Source organism: Numida meleagris, chromosome 13, assembly GCF_002078875.1.
Source record: "Numida meleagris isolate 19003 breed g44 Domestic line chromosome 13, NumMel1.0, whole genome shotgun sequence".
Taxonomy (NCBI): domain Eukaryota; kingdom Metazoa; phylum Chordata; class Aves; order Galliformes; family Numididae; genus Numida; species Numida meleagris.
This window is the reverse complement of record NC_034421.1, coordinates 1,774,989-1,789,199: the sequence shown is the minus strand read 5'-3', so window position 1 is coordinate 1,789,199 and position 14,211 is coordinate 1,774,989. Positions and strand designations below refer to the sequence as shown.

Sequence of the window (14,211 nt, the reverse complement as noted above, 5' to 3'; positions counted from 1 at the left end):
TTCTGGCTGCTTTCAGCATGTGAACTCTATCTTCCACTTAGATATTTAAATAAAGTAACAGCGGATGTTTAAACAAAGATTTCAACCCCAAATGCGCCTTGCTTCTCTGTTTAATTAAATGTCTGGAAGGTTCCAGCTCTCCAGCAGATCTGCACTTTGGTTTTACAGGGCTCTCCAGTTCTCTGCTCCCTTTGACAGCACAGTCTTTCAATTACGGTTATTCCGTGCTGAATAACAGCGCCCAGTCACCCCCACTATGGCAGTGCCAGCTTTGGTCACCTGTTCCCAGGGACCTAGTGGTTCATCTGCTTCTCTGGTTAGTTACGAAAATACTCCATATTTGCAGAGTACTACTTCAGAGCCATTTGTCTATCAGATACGGCCCATATCACATGGAAAGTCAGACCACAATGGACACTAACAAGAAATACCAATTGGAAATTATCAGGTGATAGGCAAATCTCTGCTTAAAAATCCATACGCTGACATTGTTACGTAGTTTGTTTCACCGTTCCCCACTCTGTACTTATCAGTGCTTACAATTCAAATATATCTCGATACTTACAGAGCAATTTAACACATCGCTGTAGGAGCATACAGGCATTTTTCTGAAGTAGATGAATTCCTTTCTTTAAATCTCCTGGGCCGTGTTCTCCTCCAGATTTCTTGTATCAGATGTTTATCCTTGTGAGATGATTTTGACTCCCCTTTTCCCACACAGACGAAGGTTTGTGTTCAGTGCAAAATCACCTGGGGAATTGCCCATATCTGATTCCTTTTGGAAACAGACATTAGAAGGGAAATCTTCAGTTCTGCAGATATAATTGCCCCATCAGGGCTCTCAGGGCAGACATTTTTTGGCCCAGGCTGCTGTGTCCCTACTCTTCAATGGAGAAAGCCAATGAGAAGAGTGGCTTTTGGGCATCTGTAGACAGAGCAGGACACGTTGGTTTTGCTGATCTGGTCGTTGGTAGAAAAAGTGAAGGTTGTGCTTACTTCTTGGAGTTTTGTTTATTTTGGATCTAAGCAACGAATAAAGCAATTTTGTTTGTAATTTGAGCAAGATAAGCAAATGTGGAACATTTAAAAATTCTTTCTGTTTTTCTGTGACCTTGTGGCACAAAGTCCTATGCGTTACATATAATTTAGAAGATAAATCAAAACTTTTTTTTGCTGTCTCTAATTTGTATGTTTTCTATAGAAATTATATTTTTTCATACAAGTCTTCCTCTGGCACTATTCCCCAAGCTCATCTGTGCTGTAGGCTACGCTCAACCTTGAATCGATAGCTGAAACAGGAAGGTCCTCAAACCCATCAAAGTAACAAGTTACGCTTTGCAAAACTGACAAATAACTTTGTCCTAGTAGAACATGGAAACAGCTTCACAAGCAAAGCAATAAAAAATTGCATTGTTATTGCTTGAGTATATTATAACCCTCATTTCAAAAGAATTTCAGTCTGGTTTGAAATCACTCTGTGCATATGTTACAAAGTCTGGAGACGTTTTGTTCTTTATTAATGAAGCATGAAGAAAATGGTACTGATAATATTTGTCTAGAAGTTGCAGCTTCCTTGTGTGTGCTGTGCATTAACTCTTCCCTAATTACATTTCCGTAAATTAAGAGACTCAAAGGGGGCAAGCACCCTATTTCCACAGTCAGCTTTTCCCCCTAGAAGTATTCCCCCACGATCAGCGCACTCTGTCCCAAGAGATCATCCTTCTGGCAGCTGAATGGAGGCAGGAAAAGAATTGCGAAATGAATCGATCTGTTTGCTTGCAAATTTGGAACAAATATCGGAAAATGTGCGCGTTCTGGAGCTTAAGAAGTTAGTTTCTTGCTTAGCCCTGTTTATAAATAGATGATGTTTGGAGGAGTGTGGGACTGTCAGAGCATCAGTTCAGCCAGCGGTGCATGTCGGAGGGAGGGCAGCTGTCTTCCAGCCCTGGGCATTGGCAGAGCTTGTTGGGTCTCCGTGGCTGTCTTTGCTTCCTTCCTCCCAGGTTTTGGTTCTTACAGGAGCTGATCTTGGCACGCTTAGATGGGCCGGGTACTGCAGAGGGCCCTGGTACCGCTCCTTTGCTGAAGGAACCCAAAGTCAAATGCTGAGAACTGGGCCCCATGACAGAAACCTAGCATTAGAAAGCTTCTGGCTCAGGTCCTGAAGAAGCCAGCATGTCTGATGTTACTCCTGATCATTTTTTCATGGCACGATACTAAAATAATGAAGCTTTGACATGGCGCAGGTCAGGTTCGCTGTCATTGCTAGAAGTCACGGTTTGGCCTAAAGCTCCGCAGCGTGGTTGTTGGTGTCCCGGATTGAAGCCTTAAGAGATGTTTGGGAGCGAAGAGGCCTGATTTAATCTCCAGAAGAGGGAGCTGTGTTGTGCAGGGACAGAAGGCAGAGCACAGCTCTCCAGAGTTCACAGACAGAGGGTTTTTGGACCCCGATGAGCCAAAGGGCAGAGGGGAGGCAGCAGCTGTGCTCCGTTCAGTGACCATCCCCTTCTCCTCAGCTAACAAACCCTTTGGAATCATCACGTGTGATTTCTGCATCTGTATTTAATGCGAAATCCCCAGAAGCTTGTGCCTGTGTTTATAATTCAAACTGTAATGGAAAAGGAAATTAAAGGCTTTCTAATTTATCAAAAGAATGAAAATGGCATTCAGAAAGGGAGGGGAAAAAGAGTTTTCTCTCTTTGGGATTTGAGAAAATTAGGCCTGCGATATTTGTTCCCAAACAAAAGGAATATTAGATACATTCACTTCATTCTTTTGTCTTTTCCCCCTCAGTGTTCTTTGTTTTTCGTGTTTGAGGGGGAGGTGTTATCCAACTCTTAAACCGATACTGTATTTCTCAGTTTATAGTCTTTTCAAACTGACTTTTGTTCTGCAGAACATTCTTCTCAGGAAGCAAAGCAGAATTCTTATAGACAGAGAATGCGTGCTCTGTAAAAGCAACTGAGCTAACATGCTGCTGGAAATACCCTCCTGTGTGCACAGGCAGGGCTGTGCCTGTGTGTATGTTTTTATGGAGGTAGGGTTTTATGCTCTAATTAAGCGGCTAGTTAATATTTGTAGCTGTAGACTTTTTTTTGAGTATTGCTAGCAGACCACAATTGAAATTTATTCCTTGAAAAAGGTAAAAGCTGGGATTCCTCAGGGGTTGGTTGAAGCGTACAGCCGAGTATTGTGGTGCTTAAGACTTACTGTTCTTGTTATATTTTACCTTGGCAATTTGGACCTGGGGAAGGGGAGACCTTCCTCCCCAGGTACTCGAATGTGGTTTAATACGTTGCGCTGGGATTTCTCCAAGATGAGGAGGAAAGATGGTTAAGGGGTTGCATCGGCCATTGGTGCTGGTGTTGAGGGCTGGGAGAAATGCTGGTCTTAGAACTACAAAAAACTACATTGCATTGAACACGAAGAAAGTGACGTGTCTGTCCCAGCAGTCCCCTGGCCAGGCTCTAAAAGTGTTCTGTGGATGACCTTCGCATGATGAGAGCTGAAGGTGATGGCAGAGGCCCCATAGCCCAGGCCCCTCAGCAGGGTGCTTGGGAACAGGGGACGTTACTGGCAGAAGAATGAGGCACTAAAGAGAACAACATCACCTGCCAGAGGAGAGCCCAGACAATTGAAGCAATGCTGGAATGGTCCCAGGGGAAGCAGGGCTATAGCACAGAGCTGGCTTTGGGCTGGGAAGGTGTGAGCCGAATCAGGGTGTTTTGAAGATAATGCACAACACTTGGTAGGGCCACTATTTTTATGAGACACTGTCTAGTAAATGGAGCACAGTGATAGAACAGAGATGAAAAATACCATAGAAATTTAGTGCATATAATCAAAACTTTTATTTCCTCATCTTGGAGCTCTGAATTTATGACCAGAATAGACAGGAGGAGGACAGCAGCTCTGCACATGAAGTGACCTTTACAAACCAGGCTTTGAAATTTGCCTTCAGAGGGCATGAAAGAAATTCCCCTTTTCAACTCTTGAAAAGAAAGGAAGGATATGCCTCACTGAGCAGTAGCTGGTCCAGAAGCTCCTCTCCTGGGTGCCAGAGCCCTGCTTAACAGGGGGGGCTGTGGCTTGTTTAACTGCAGGGCGATGGGGGAGGAAGGTCAGGAGAGGGACTTAAAAGTGAGACTGGCACTGCTTGGTTGGCGAGGGCATGGCTGTCACCAGTCCTCTGACTGCCCCAGTGAGCCCTGCTAAGTCTAATTTCCTGCGGAGTTGAGTTGCTTTTTTCTGTTGGGTTGGTATCAGGCATGAATCAAAGCTACAGCCAAGCACCTCAGTTATTTCCCTGAAAACGTGAGTTTTGGATGGGTAAAAAGTATGCACTGATTTGTGGTAAATTGAGCAGAAGGATTTAGGAGAAAATGTGAATGAAGGCAGAACTGTTCATTTCGTTAAATGTTTTTGGTTTTCCTTTTGAGGTGATACTGAAAGTAAAGTAAAACAAGACCAGAAAAAAAACCCTACCAAAAAAAAACACACTAATTTTGGGTTCAGTGTAAAAATATTTTTAAGAACTCCTGCAAAAGTACAGTTTGCATCAGATCAGCTCAAAATCTGCAGTGGTCTTCCCATGCTGCCCTGGTCTGTCCAGTGGATCAAGAAACAAGCCAGTGCCGTTGCTTGACTCTTGCTGAAAGTCTCTCCACTGTTTCAAGTCCACTTGTTCACGTGTGAGATCTGCCCATATGTAAGCCGCAGCTACTTCAAACAGGCATCCAGGGTTGCTTCAAAGGATCCCAAACCAGGTCTTTTGCAAGAACCTTAATGCCACTGTATATAAACTCTGGGTCTTGCGTTCATATTTCAAGCGTTGTTTGCAGTGTGCTTAGGGCAGCTTCTGGCCACGTGCCTTCTGCTTGCTGCCATTAGCCAAAACCCACAGAGGTCTCAAATCACGGTGTTACCTGGAGCTGTCCACATGTCAAGGGTGACATCCCAGGATAAGGCCAACTGCTCCTGGCTTCGAACAGTCAGCTCAGCTACAGCTTTTAATGGGCATCTCTGAAAATGAGGCTTGAGAGTCACAAACTAGGAATTAGACCCTTGATCCATTTGTACCAATAGAGATTTTTCCCTGATTTCTTCAGGTTTAGGCTCTTGTCCTCATTCTTTTAGTTGACGCCGTGCTCTTTTCCACAGGAAAAGAGTCCACTGGGCTTTGAGGAATTTGAAGCACAAGCTTATATTTGGGTATACTTGTTCTCCAGCTAAAATAATTCTGCTGCGGTGGCAGGAACCTGTCTGTTGAGAAAAAAGGAATGAACGGGGATGAAAGAAATAATGCTATTTTTATGACTTGAAACGTTGAAGTGCTTATGCCATGTTTTAGACGTACGTTGAGATGTATGCTTCCACACTCTCCTTGTGTCTGTCAGTACTTCAGTAATACATCTAAACCCGATAGAAAATGTACAGCTATATTTGGCAAAGGAACTGTGTTAAGCACCTGCACCTTTTGTGAAAATAGGCGGCTGGCCTTAGGGCAGAAACTTTATTAATTCACGAGAAAGGAAATGATTAATAAGTTCACTTTTACCAGAAATCAAAGGATCTACAGGTGGAAACTTGGAAACTAGGTTACCTTTTGTATCAGTGCGTCCTTCTGCCTGGAAGTGTAACTTTTCCCATTTTGGTTTTGCTGAGAGCTCTGGTGCTCTTGTTGCGCTGCCCAAGCCCACAAGGGCAGTCTCTGCTGATGGAGGATCTGGTTGGTGTGATCTCCTAAAGGCACCGTGAGCTGCAGCAAGTGGCTGTGGTACGTCTGTGCTCATCATCAGGGCTTTGGGCACGCTCTGCCATCAATAAATCCAGTCTCAGCACCAGTATATATCCTGCTTTTTAATGCTGGCTGCTTCTGCACAGAGCTTAAAACCCCTCCCAACAGAAAAACCCAAACAACAGAAATTCTTGTACCAGTGTTTGAAAACCTCGGTCTCAGCATGCCCAGGGAGAGACCACAGTGAGCGTGGCCTGGAGCGGGCCGGCAGCTGAATGCTGAGAGCAGGGCACGGGGCAGCAGTGCACCCACGGGATGCACGTGGAGATGGGAGGGGGTGCCTGGAACGTGCCTGCAGGGATACAGTCATCTACATAAAGCTGCTAGCTTGCGAATAGAAGGAACATTTAGCTTACCTGAAAGTGACATAATAGAGAAACAGTTAGGGACCGTATCGGCATTCAAATGGCGATGCTCAGCTTGTGTTTACTAATTGCATAGGAGTAAGAAAAGTAAGTGTAATTACAAAGACAAATGTTCTCGGTAAGTGGAATAAGCTTTTTTCTGTGCTCTGTCTCCTTCAGAGGAACCAGCATGCTTATATCTAGCACCTGTCTAAGAACAGAAAGGGAAGCTGACTAAATAGGCAGTAATTGGTACGAGATGGGCGGCCGTTTAAGGCTGAAGGTACTTGGACCCACTTCTCTCTTCATTATAATCTTGTGTAGAGCTGGTCGCAGAAGTGCAAGAGCCTGACAATTTACTTGATTAAAAGTGACATTGTAAATACAGTCAAAGGCAATTTGTATTAGAAGCTATTTTTGATAAGAAGGTTGTCATCTGTAGCATTATTAGTCTTTATGAGATGAAAGATAATGAAATCCTGATTTGCATATGATGCAGCTTAGTATTTTTTTTAATAAGGTTTCCTGTATTATCCAGCCATGGGTTTTGATTTTCATGGGCATAACCAAGGGCTGGAATGCTCTCAAAAAACATAAGGAGAGTAGAGCATTCATGGAGGCAGGGAGAAATAAAGCAGACGTCAAAGGAGAAAGAATTCCACGGGCCGTATGACACCCTCAGATCATGCTCATAACTCCCACTGATATCACTGTCTCTCCCCTGGCACAAAAGCCCAAATGCAAAACTGGTATCGCCATCCCCAAGGCTACCTTGGTATCAGTCTGTTTGGTTTGACGTAAAGCACAAAAACGCCCAAAACAAAATGTGCTTCAGAGACCCAGCTGTTACAGGCGGCAGTGAAGGTCTACAAGGTCATTGGAAAGACCCGGATTTTATCATATTCCACTTGCTAATTGAAAGACTGAAAGGAACAGTTCCATCATCTCTGAAAATGGCACTTGTGAGGCTGCACAGTGTCTTTCTGTTGCTCCTGTATTAAATGCGCCGTGTTTGTTAGCCCAAAGACATTTTTTCTCAACTGCAAATACTTCTAATCAAGTTGGGAAACGTTGAAATGAAGCTAATGGACCTGACATAGGTACTCAAGGTAGAGAAAAGCATTGAAAAATCTCTCGTTCTCTTTCTGCTGGGATGACTTGTTAGAGGTAAAAGGCATAAAACCTTCCTCCCTCCAGGAATATCAGATAATAATGTTCCGGCTTTACATTCTGGCAGAGCAGAGCATACATATATATACTCAGGACTCCAGTCTTTCACATTGCTAAAGAAAACACAAATCCGATTTTCCATGGCAAAACAGGTTACTTACTCTGGAACAATTTATTGAATAGATTCACGTTGTTTCTCTGCTCCCTGAAAAACCGGTCTGGGAAATTCACTGTGTATAAATCTATGGCAAAAATGCAAGGGGAAAAAAAAATGCAGCCAAGATTATCATTGCCTTCTTAGCAGCAAGAGCGCATTGCAGAGTCACGCTCAGCTCTGTGCCTACCAGGACTCCCAGACCCTTTTCTGTAGAGCTGCTATCCAACTGGGTGGCTCCCAGCATCTACTGGTGCCTGGGGTGTTCAGATGAAGATGCCTCAGTGAAATGAGTCTGGAGAAACTGGTTTGGAAAGAACTTCCATTACACAGATTTGTCACCAGGTGCCATTCTCCTTTCTTTTATTCCTCTACTCTTCATGAATCTGGCCAGCGACGTCAGCAGAACCTGTGGGCCGTCACCACGTGCCCACTTAGGGAGCATCGTCCTTGTCCCTTTCTTCTGTGTGTGCTCATCTCGTGTTAGCATTGTTTTATGCACACAGCAGTGGTTGGAGGGGGAAGCAGGTGCAAGCACATGTGAATTTAGAAATGAGTTAGGTAGGACATAAGGGAATGGAAAATTGAGCAGTATGGGATTAAGGAGATCAAAAAGGAGTAAATGAAGACAGACTGGAAGGGGAGCAATGCCACATACTGAAAAATTCACATAAAATGAACAGAAAAAATATAAATATTACTCAACAGATGCTGCTGGACTATAAATATGATGTCCTGTGAGAACAGCAGTGTGCACCTCTTCAGTACATGATTCCAACATCAACACCTGTTGTGGTCAGGGAGGTTGAATTAAAACCTGAACAAGAGGGAAAATGACTATTTAGTGTGCCCAGATTTCAAGGCATGGTGGAAGGATAACATCCAAGTCATGTCTGTTGGGCAGAGACCAGAAAAGAGAGTCTGTTGGCAAGACAGCGTTAGTTCCTCAATTACCGTCCCAGAGGAGATGCCTCCAGCCTTTCAGCTGAGAACAGCAGCCTCCAAATGTCACTGCCCATGATTGCTGAAAGCCGCACGCTTCATGAGCCGTTCCCTGAATTTCCACTCTGTTTTTCATCTTGGGCCGGCTGCCTCCTAGCCCTGATGTGAATATTAAAACAGAATGATAATGGTGTGAGCTGGAATGTATGTTGGTAATGCTGAAAGGAATAATGTTGGATTAGGAGTTTTGTTGTGGAGAAGAAACTAGGAGGAAAGGGATGCTGCTGAAATAGCTGGAGTTGGAGAAGTTGGTGTAGAGGACACAGAAGAGGAAATTCAGAGTGTTCACACCCAGGGAAGCTGACAGCTCACAGGGTGAATTGATAGCAGAAGACAACAGTGATTAGATTAATATTTGAGCAAGGCAGCTCATTTTGGGGGTTGTCACAAACACAAGCTGAATAAAACATGGAAATATTTATGATCCAGTGCATTATTTGGGGAAACTGTGAAAGAAGATGATAGGGTATAGGAAGAGAATTTATTGGAGGGGGCTGGAGAGGAGGAATTGGAGTGTAAGATGTTGAGTGTCAGAACTCATGGAAGGAGTATAGGTAGAAATTAATAGGATTGGGAAAGTGGAAGAATTGGAAAGAGATGGGATAAGAGGAAGGTATCAGAGATAGGTGCTTAAACAGAAATGAGGGAAATAACTGCAGATAAAGGAAGGAAAAATGTTAAATGCATGAACAGACATGAGACCCTGAAGGAAAATGGAGGATGAAGCTTAGAGAACAGTAAAAGAAGGCTTTATCAAAAGGAGATGCACGTGGGGGAGTTGGAGGAGAGGGACAGGAAGAACACTAAGGCTTTTTCAGATCTATTTATTTTTTAAGAAAAGCAACAATATAAAATGGAAAAAAAAGTTTTTAAATGTTGTGGCTGTGTAACACAGTGCTTGGGTCACCTGTGTTAAAGAAAATGCCCTTGTAAAGGTATTTGAAGATACTTCACAGAGTCTTGACTAGTGTAGGACATTAGCTTTGCAGTCCTCATGCAGGACTAAAGAGTTCTGCATTTTAAAATACGTATTTCAGAACTGAGCATCTGTTCCAGGTTGCTAAGACTGCTTCCTCATTGTGTTGTACTGTCTATTTTAAGGAACTTTGAAAAGGTTTATTCGAGGGCTGTGAAAACCATCTTCCCTTTAAATTTATTTATATTTAAGCACTTGTGAATCATTAGTCAAAAAACCCAACTTGGCTACTTCTTATACACTACATTTTTCTTTGAGTGCTTGCGTATTACGCAGGACATACCATGTTCCTGAGCCAAGGGATTTTGGTATAAATTGAGTGGATTCTAAAACGAAGCATAATTGTTTGTAAGTATAATTTATTGCACATCTGAAGCTTTCTGTCTCCCAGCCCTTAGTCAAAAAGTCAAAAACACGGAGGATTATGTGCTCTGGAGTTTGACACAGGAGGACTCTTGACTCCTGCATTAAAAAGGTCTCTTGCATTCGTACAATTCCCAGTTTGTATTTGTAGGCAATGATGCTGAGCATCTGGATCTTTGATCTTGATGGAGCCAGGAACTTTGAAGGCGGTGAATGACTTCCTATCTGCTGGAAAATCGTGCCCATTCTCACTTCATGAATCTGCAGAGACAGCGAGTTCCTTCATGGCCTTTCTGTTTATTCCATATATAATGAGGCTCTGTTGGTTTTTGAAGCTCCTGTTTATGAAGCCAGGGCATAACAAGATCTTTCTTGTAGTTTAGATCCTCCCTCTCAAAAGAGCATGTCATTTTCCCAGGAAACTGCAGAAGGAAAATAGGTGTCTCTCAGATGAGTACCTGTCGAGGCGAAAATGCTAATCCGCTCCATTAGCTCTGCAACTTCCAGCAAAACTCTAACCGAGGCAACTGGTTTCAGATGGTGGGGGTTTTTATTGTTACATTTTCTGTCAGCTGAGCTATCCGGGTCAGGAGCTATGAAGTGGCAGAGTAAATATTAAATGATAATACTAGACAAGAAGAACAAAATCAAGGAACACACCCATTTATAAAACACAGGAGGGTGAATGCGTGGTTGTAGAAGTGCTGCGTGGTGGATCTGTACCTTCAGACCTTCCCAGCAACAAAAACACCCTCGTTATCACCATAGCAGAGGCTCAGTGTTAAGAGTTAGTGTACAACCCCTGCATGCAAGCCGATGGAAATGTAATGCCTTTTGAAAGCCATGTGGTACTATGTGAAATGTTTTAAAGGATAAAGGATAAACAACCCAGATGTTAATTTGGTGTTGAGCTTGATCTAGTTCCCACTACAGCCCAGCATAAGGTTTGTCATTGACAGCTGGGTCTGGTCTTTGTGTGTGACTTCGGACTGTTTTTCAAAGGTCAGCAGAGCTGATCATAAATAACAGATAGCTTTGAAGTGCTGTCTCCCTTTCAACTTGTCTCCATATCTACCTTTGGGATTTTAAGGCTTTTTTCAGTGATTTGCTCGCTCTATAACAATAGTTAGATAATGACCCGCTTGCAATTGTGATTTGTGTTGGCAAATATTGAAGGGTGAAATGTTCCTATGTAAATGACCAGGTGAGACTGGTGATGCATCTGGTGAAGTGAAAAGAGAGCATTTAAATATAAGATGAAATACAGCTTATTATAGACTGGCTGTAATTCTAAAGCAATCTGTGATCTCTGCAACCAGGAAAACAGCATTGATTATATAGGACGCAGGTCATTCTTCTCCAGGTTTTGGAATACTGGTTTTTTTCAGATAACTTTGGATCCTTCGTAAGAGCAAGGAGTGTTGATGCACGCACGCAAGCCTTTAAAAACGAAAGACAGGAGCCCTGTACCAGTGAAAGCTCTTGCCAATAAAAAGGCATTAGCTGAGTAAATATTACCACCCAGCTCCACTAAATTAAATGCTTTGCTAAACACGTGCAAGTACTTTCAGAGACACTAAATATGCAATAGAGTGCCAACTGGCTTACTGGAATTGTGTTCAGTATTTCCTGTTTTCTGGGCTGAAGTGTCCTAGCAGGGCTGCTTTGCTGCGCTTCCTTGGGATCTGCTGAATGCTGATGTTCAGGGACCATGGTGTGGCTAGCAAGCAGGCACGTGAAAAGCCCAGCAAGATATGAGCAAAACGTGGGGCTTTGGCACTCCACAATGCTCTGAGCAACACGTCCTCTGGACTTCCATGCATGAAATCGCACTTTCCATGCTTTTGCTTCATCTGGGCTGGAAGCTCTCTGCTCACCCGCCTGTGCCATCCCTTGGAGGGCAGCATCCAGGCAGTCGGGTTCTGGTGCTGCCACGCTGTGTCTGGTAGCACAGGGCAGCTGATGGTCGTGCTGGCTGTGGCGCTCACTGTTACCCAGCACACCCCCTGAGCACAGGTTCCCTCCATTTCTGTCTCCCATCTGCATTCAGCTCGCCTGGCCCCGGCTGCCCAGCCCCCTCCCACCAATGCGTTCTCGAGGTTGCCTTGAACAGGAGCCAACTTTTTGACTTAGATCGATTTAAATGGATGCTCATCAGAGTTTAATGACCCGTGTTAGCGCCACGCCAGGGGCGAGATCGTCTCCTGACACCTCTGTGGGTATTATCACTCTGAGGAGGTAAAAGACAGCAGGAGAAATCCTCCTTCAAAATGGAGTTTGCAGAGTCTCTGCTATTAATCACAATTCATCCGTCTGCACGCAGACAGACTGCCACCTTCCACGCATTTCTAGCATGAGACACTCAGAAGGTTGCTGGCTATCCTTTTCCCTAATGGGGACTCAGGCATTATTAAGGGCATTTATTATTCCTGAGGATTTCTCATTTTTGTTATGGATGCTTGCAATCAACTCGCATTCTATCTCTGAGTTGGGTATCTCGCAGGATTTGCTCAGACCGCCTGTTTCCAGACAGCGGGCAGCACACCTCCCCCAGGCACAGAACAGACCCCAGCAGGATCACGCCTGCACCAGGGCATCATTTTTTTTTTTTTTTTTGCAGTAACTTCAGCTCTCCGTGGCATCTCATTAACGCACAATTTGAATCAGCGCAGATGCTCGAGGAGGCATTGGGAACCTCGGTAAATGCAACCTTTAGTCTTGTGCTCGGTGGGACTTGGCTTTTTGTAGTGAGACTAATTGCTGTCAGATCTGCATTCACTGGAGTTCTGCAGAGCTGAGCGATGCGTGTGGTGCGGCGGGGGGGAACCTGCTCTGCGCGCAGGCGCTCACCCATCCCCGCTGCATCAGCCGCGGCGCTGACTTGGTGCTCCTTTGGAACTTGCAAACTTTCCAAAGCTACAGTTTGTTTTTCTAATTGACATCTCTGCGTGCCGGGCTGATGGCCCTCAGTGCTCACCTTTCTGCATTAGGGGTGTGTTCAGAAGGGTATAAATATAGAAACGGTCTGCAGAGTTGAGCGTGGAAATGGCTTGCTTTGAAAGCTCTACCTCCCACGTTCTCTGGTTTCTTGGTTTGTTTTTTTTTTATATCTTGGTAAAAGGAAGAAGGTATAACAATCCTTTTTCCTCCTGCCTTTTTTTTTTTTTTTTTAAAGTCAACAGTTGAATGCGATTTGCTCTGATGAGGCTCTCGGGAGTGCTGCGTATTACAAGATTGCTGGATTTGAAACAGCAGATGATTTTTCAGTGCTACTTAATCCCGGTAGAGTTCACATTTTGCTTTCCAATCCTGAAAGACCCTTTCTCCCTCTTAATTTTTGCTGTTGTTCCTGCTGCTGTGATAATGATCTAAGCTTTGTGTGGGAACGATGAGGACTTGCAGGTCCACGAGTGGTGCTTTTGGAAAGTTAAGCTTTCATTCCTACAAGGTGAACATCCAAATTCCCCGTAATTAACTGCGGATGGGATTTTCAGATGTAACCTTACACGCTGAGGGGATCAGGGAGGAGTGCCCTGGTGCAGGACTGCCCATTAGCTGCCACCAAGCACCCTGCAGGAGGGGCAGATGAGGAAGCAGAAGGCCCCAGAGCAAAACTGTGGGCTCCTGAGCCGTGGCACCCACAGTAACAGGGGATTGGGAAGCTGTGGGGAGCTGCTCCTTGGCTGTGCAGGTTGGCAGAGGGGTGATGCAGCACTGGGATGCTCCGCAGGCGCTGCTGGGTAGCTGTGCATCCCACAAGCTCAAAGCAGCGCCTGGAACCTGCGGCCTGCAAAGTCAGCTCAGACGTGACAGGTGGCAGTGCCACTGTGTGCCTTGTCCCAGAGAGTGCTGTCCTCTGCGCCCAGACCGCTCCAGGGACGTTCAGTGTCTTCTGATAGATGGAAGACATTAAGAAACGTCTTCTGCCCTTTGGAGACACAAACAAGACATTTCACTTCGCTTATGCACGATGTAATGGGGTTGTTGTTCCCAGAGATTACCCTCAAAATACGCCTTTCAAATGGTTTGAAAGTGCACTCCAGAAAAGTCACCTAAATGGCTTGGTAATAAACAGACATTTCTCATCACACTCCGGAGTGGAGAGGCTTAATTTCTCGGTGGTTAAATAGGAGCATTAGGGATGAGCCACTTTGTGATTTTGTTTGCAGGGTGAATGAATTTCTAAATATATTTCTGCTGAGGAAGAGCTATCTCCCCATTACTGATAAATAAATGCAAATGTTAGAGTCATAATCTTCTTTAACCAAATAATGCACAACAATTAAGTTTTAAATTATTGATGTTATAAAAGGCAAAGCAGCCGCTAGGCACGGGAGTTTCCATGACTTCAATACTGAATAATGAAAACTCTTTTTTTCCCCATTTCTGTCGAGTGCATTATTAA

General features: G+C 44.3%; 1 long non-coding RNA gene across 24 annotated transcripts in view; it reads left to right on the top strand.

The window, feature by feature from the left end:
- LOC110405871 overlaps positions 1-14,211 on the top strand; it is a 162,510-nt gene that overhangs the window by 97,241 nt on the left and 51,058 nt on the right. The window contains exon 2 of one of the 24 annotated variants that reach the window (XR_002443138.1): positions 12,427-12,505. The exons of the other annotated variants lie outside the window; for them this stretch is intronic. This is a non-coding gene — a long non-coding RNA (uncharacterized LOC110405871). The remainder of the gene's footprint in view (positions 1-12,426; positions 12,506-14,211) is intronic. 24 annotated transcript variants of the gene reach the window in all.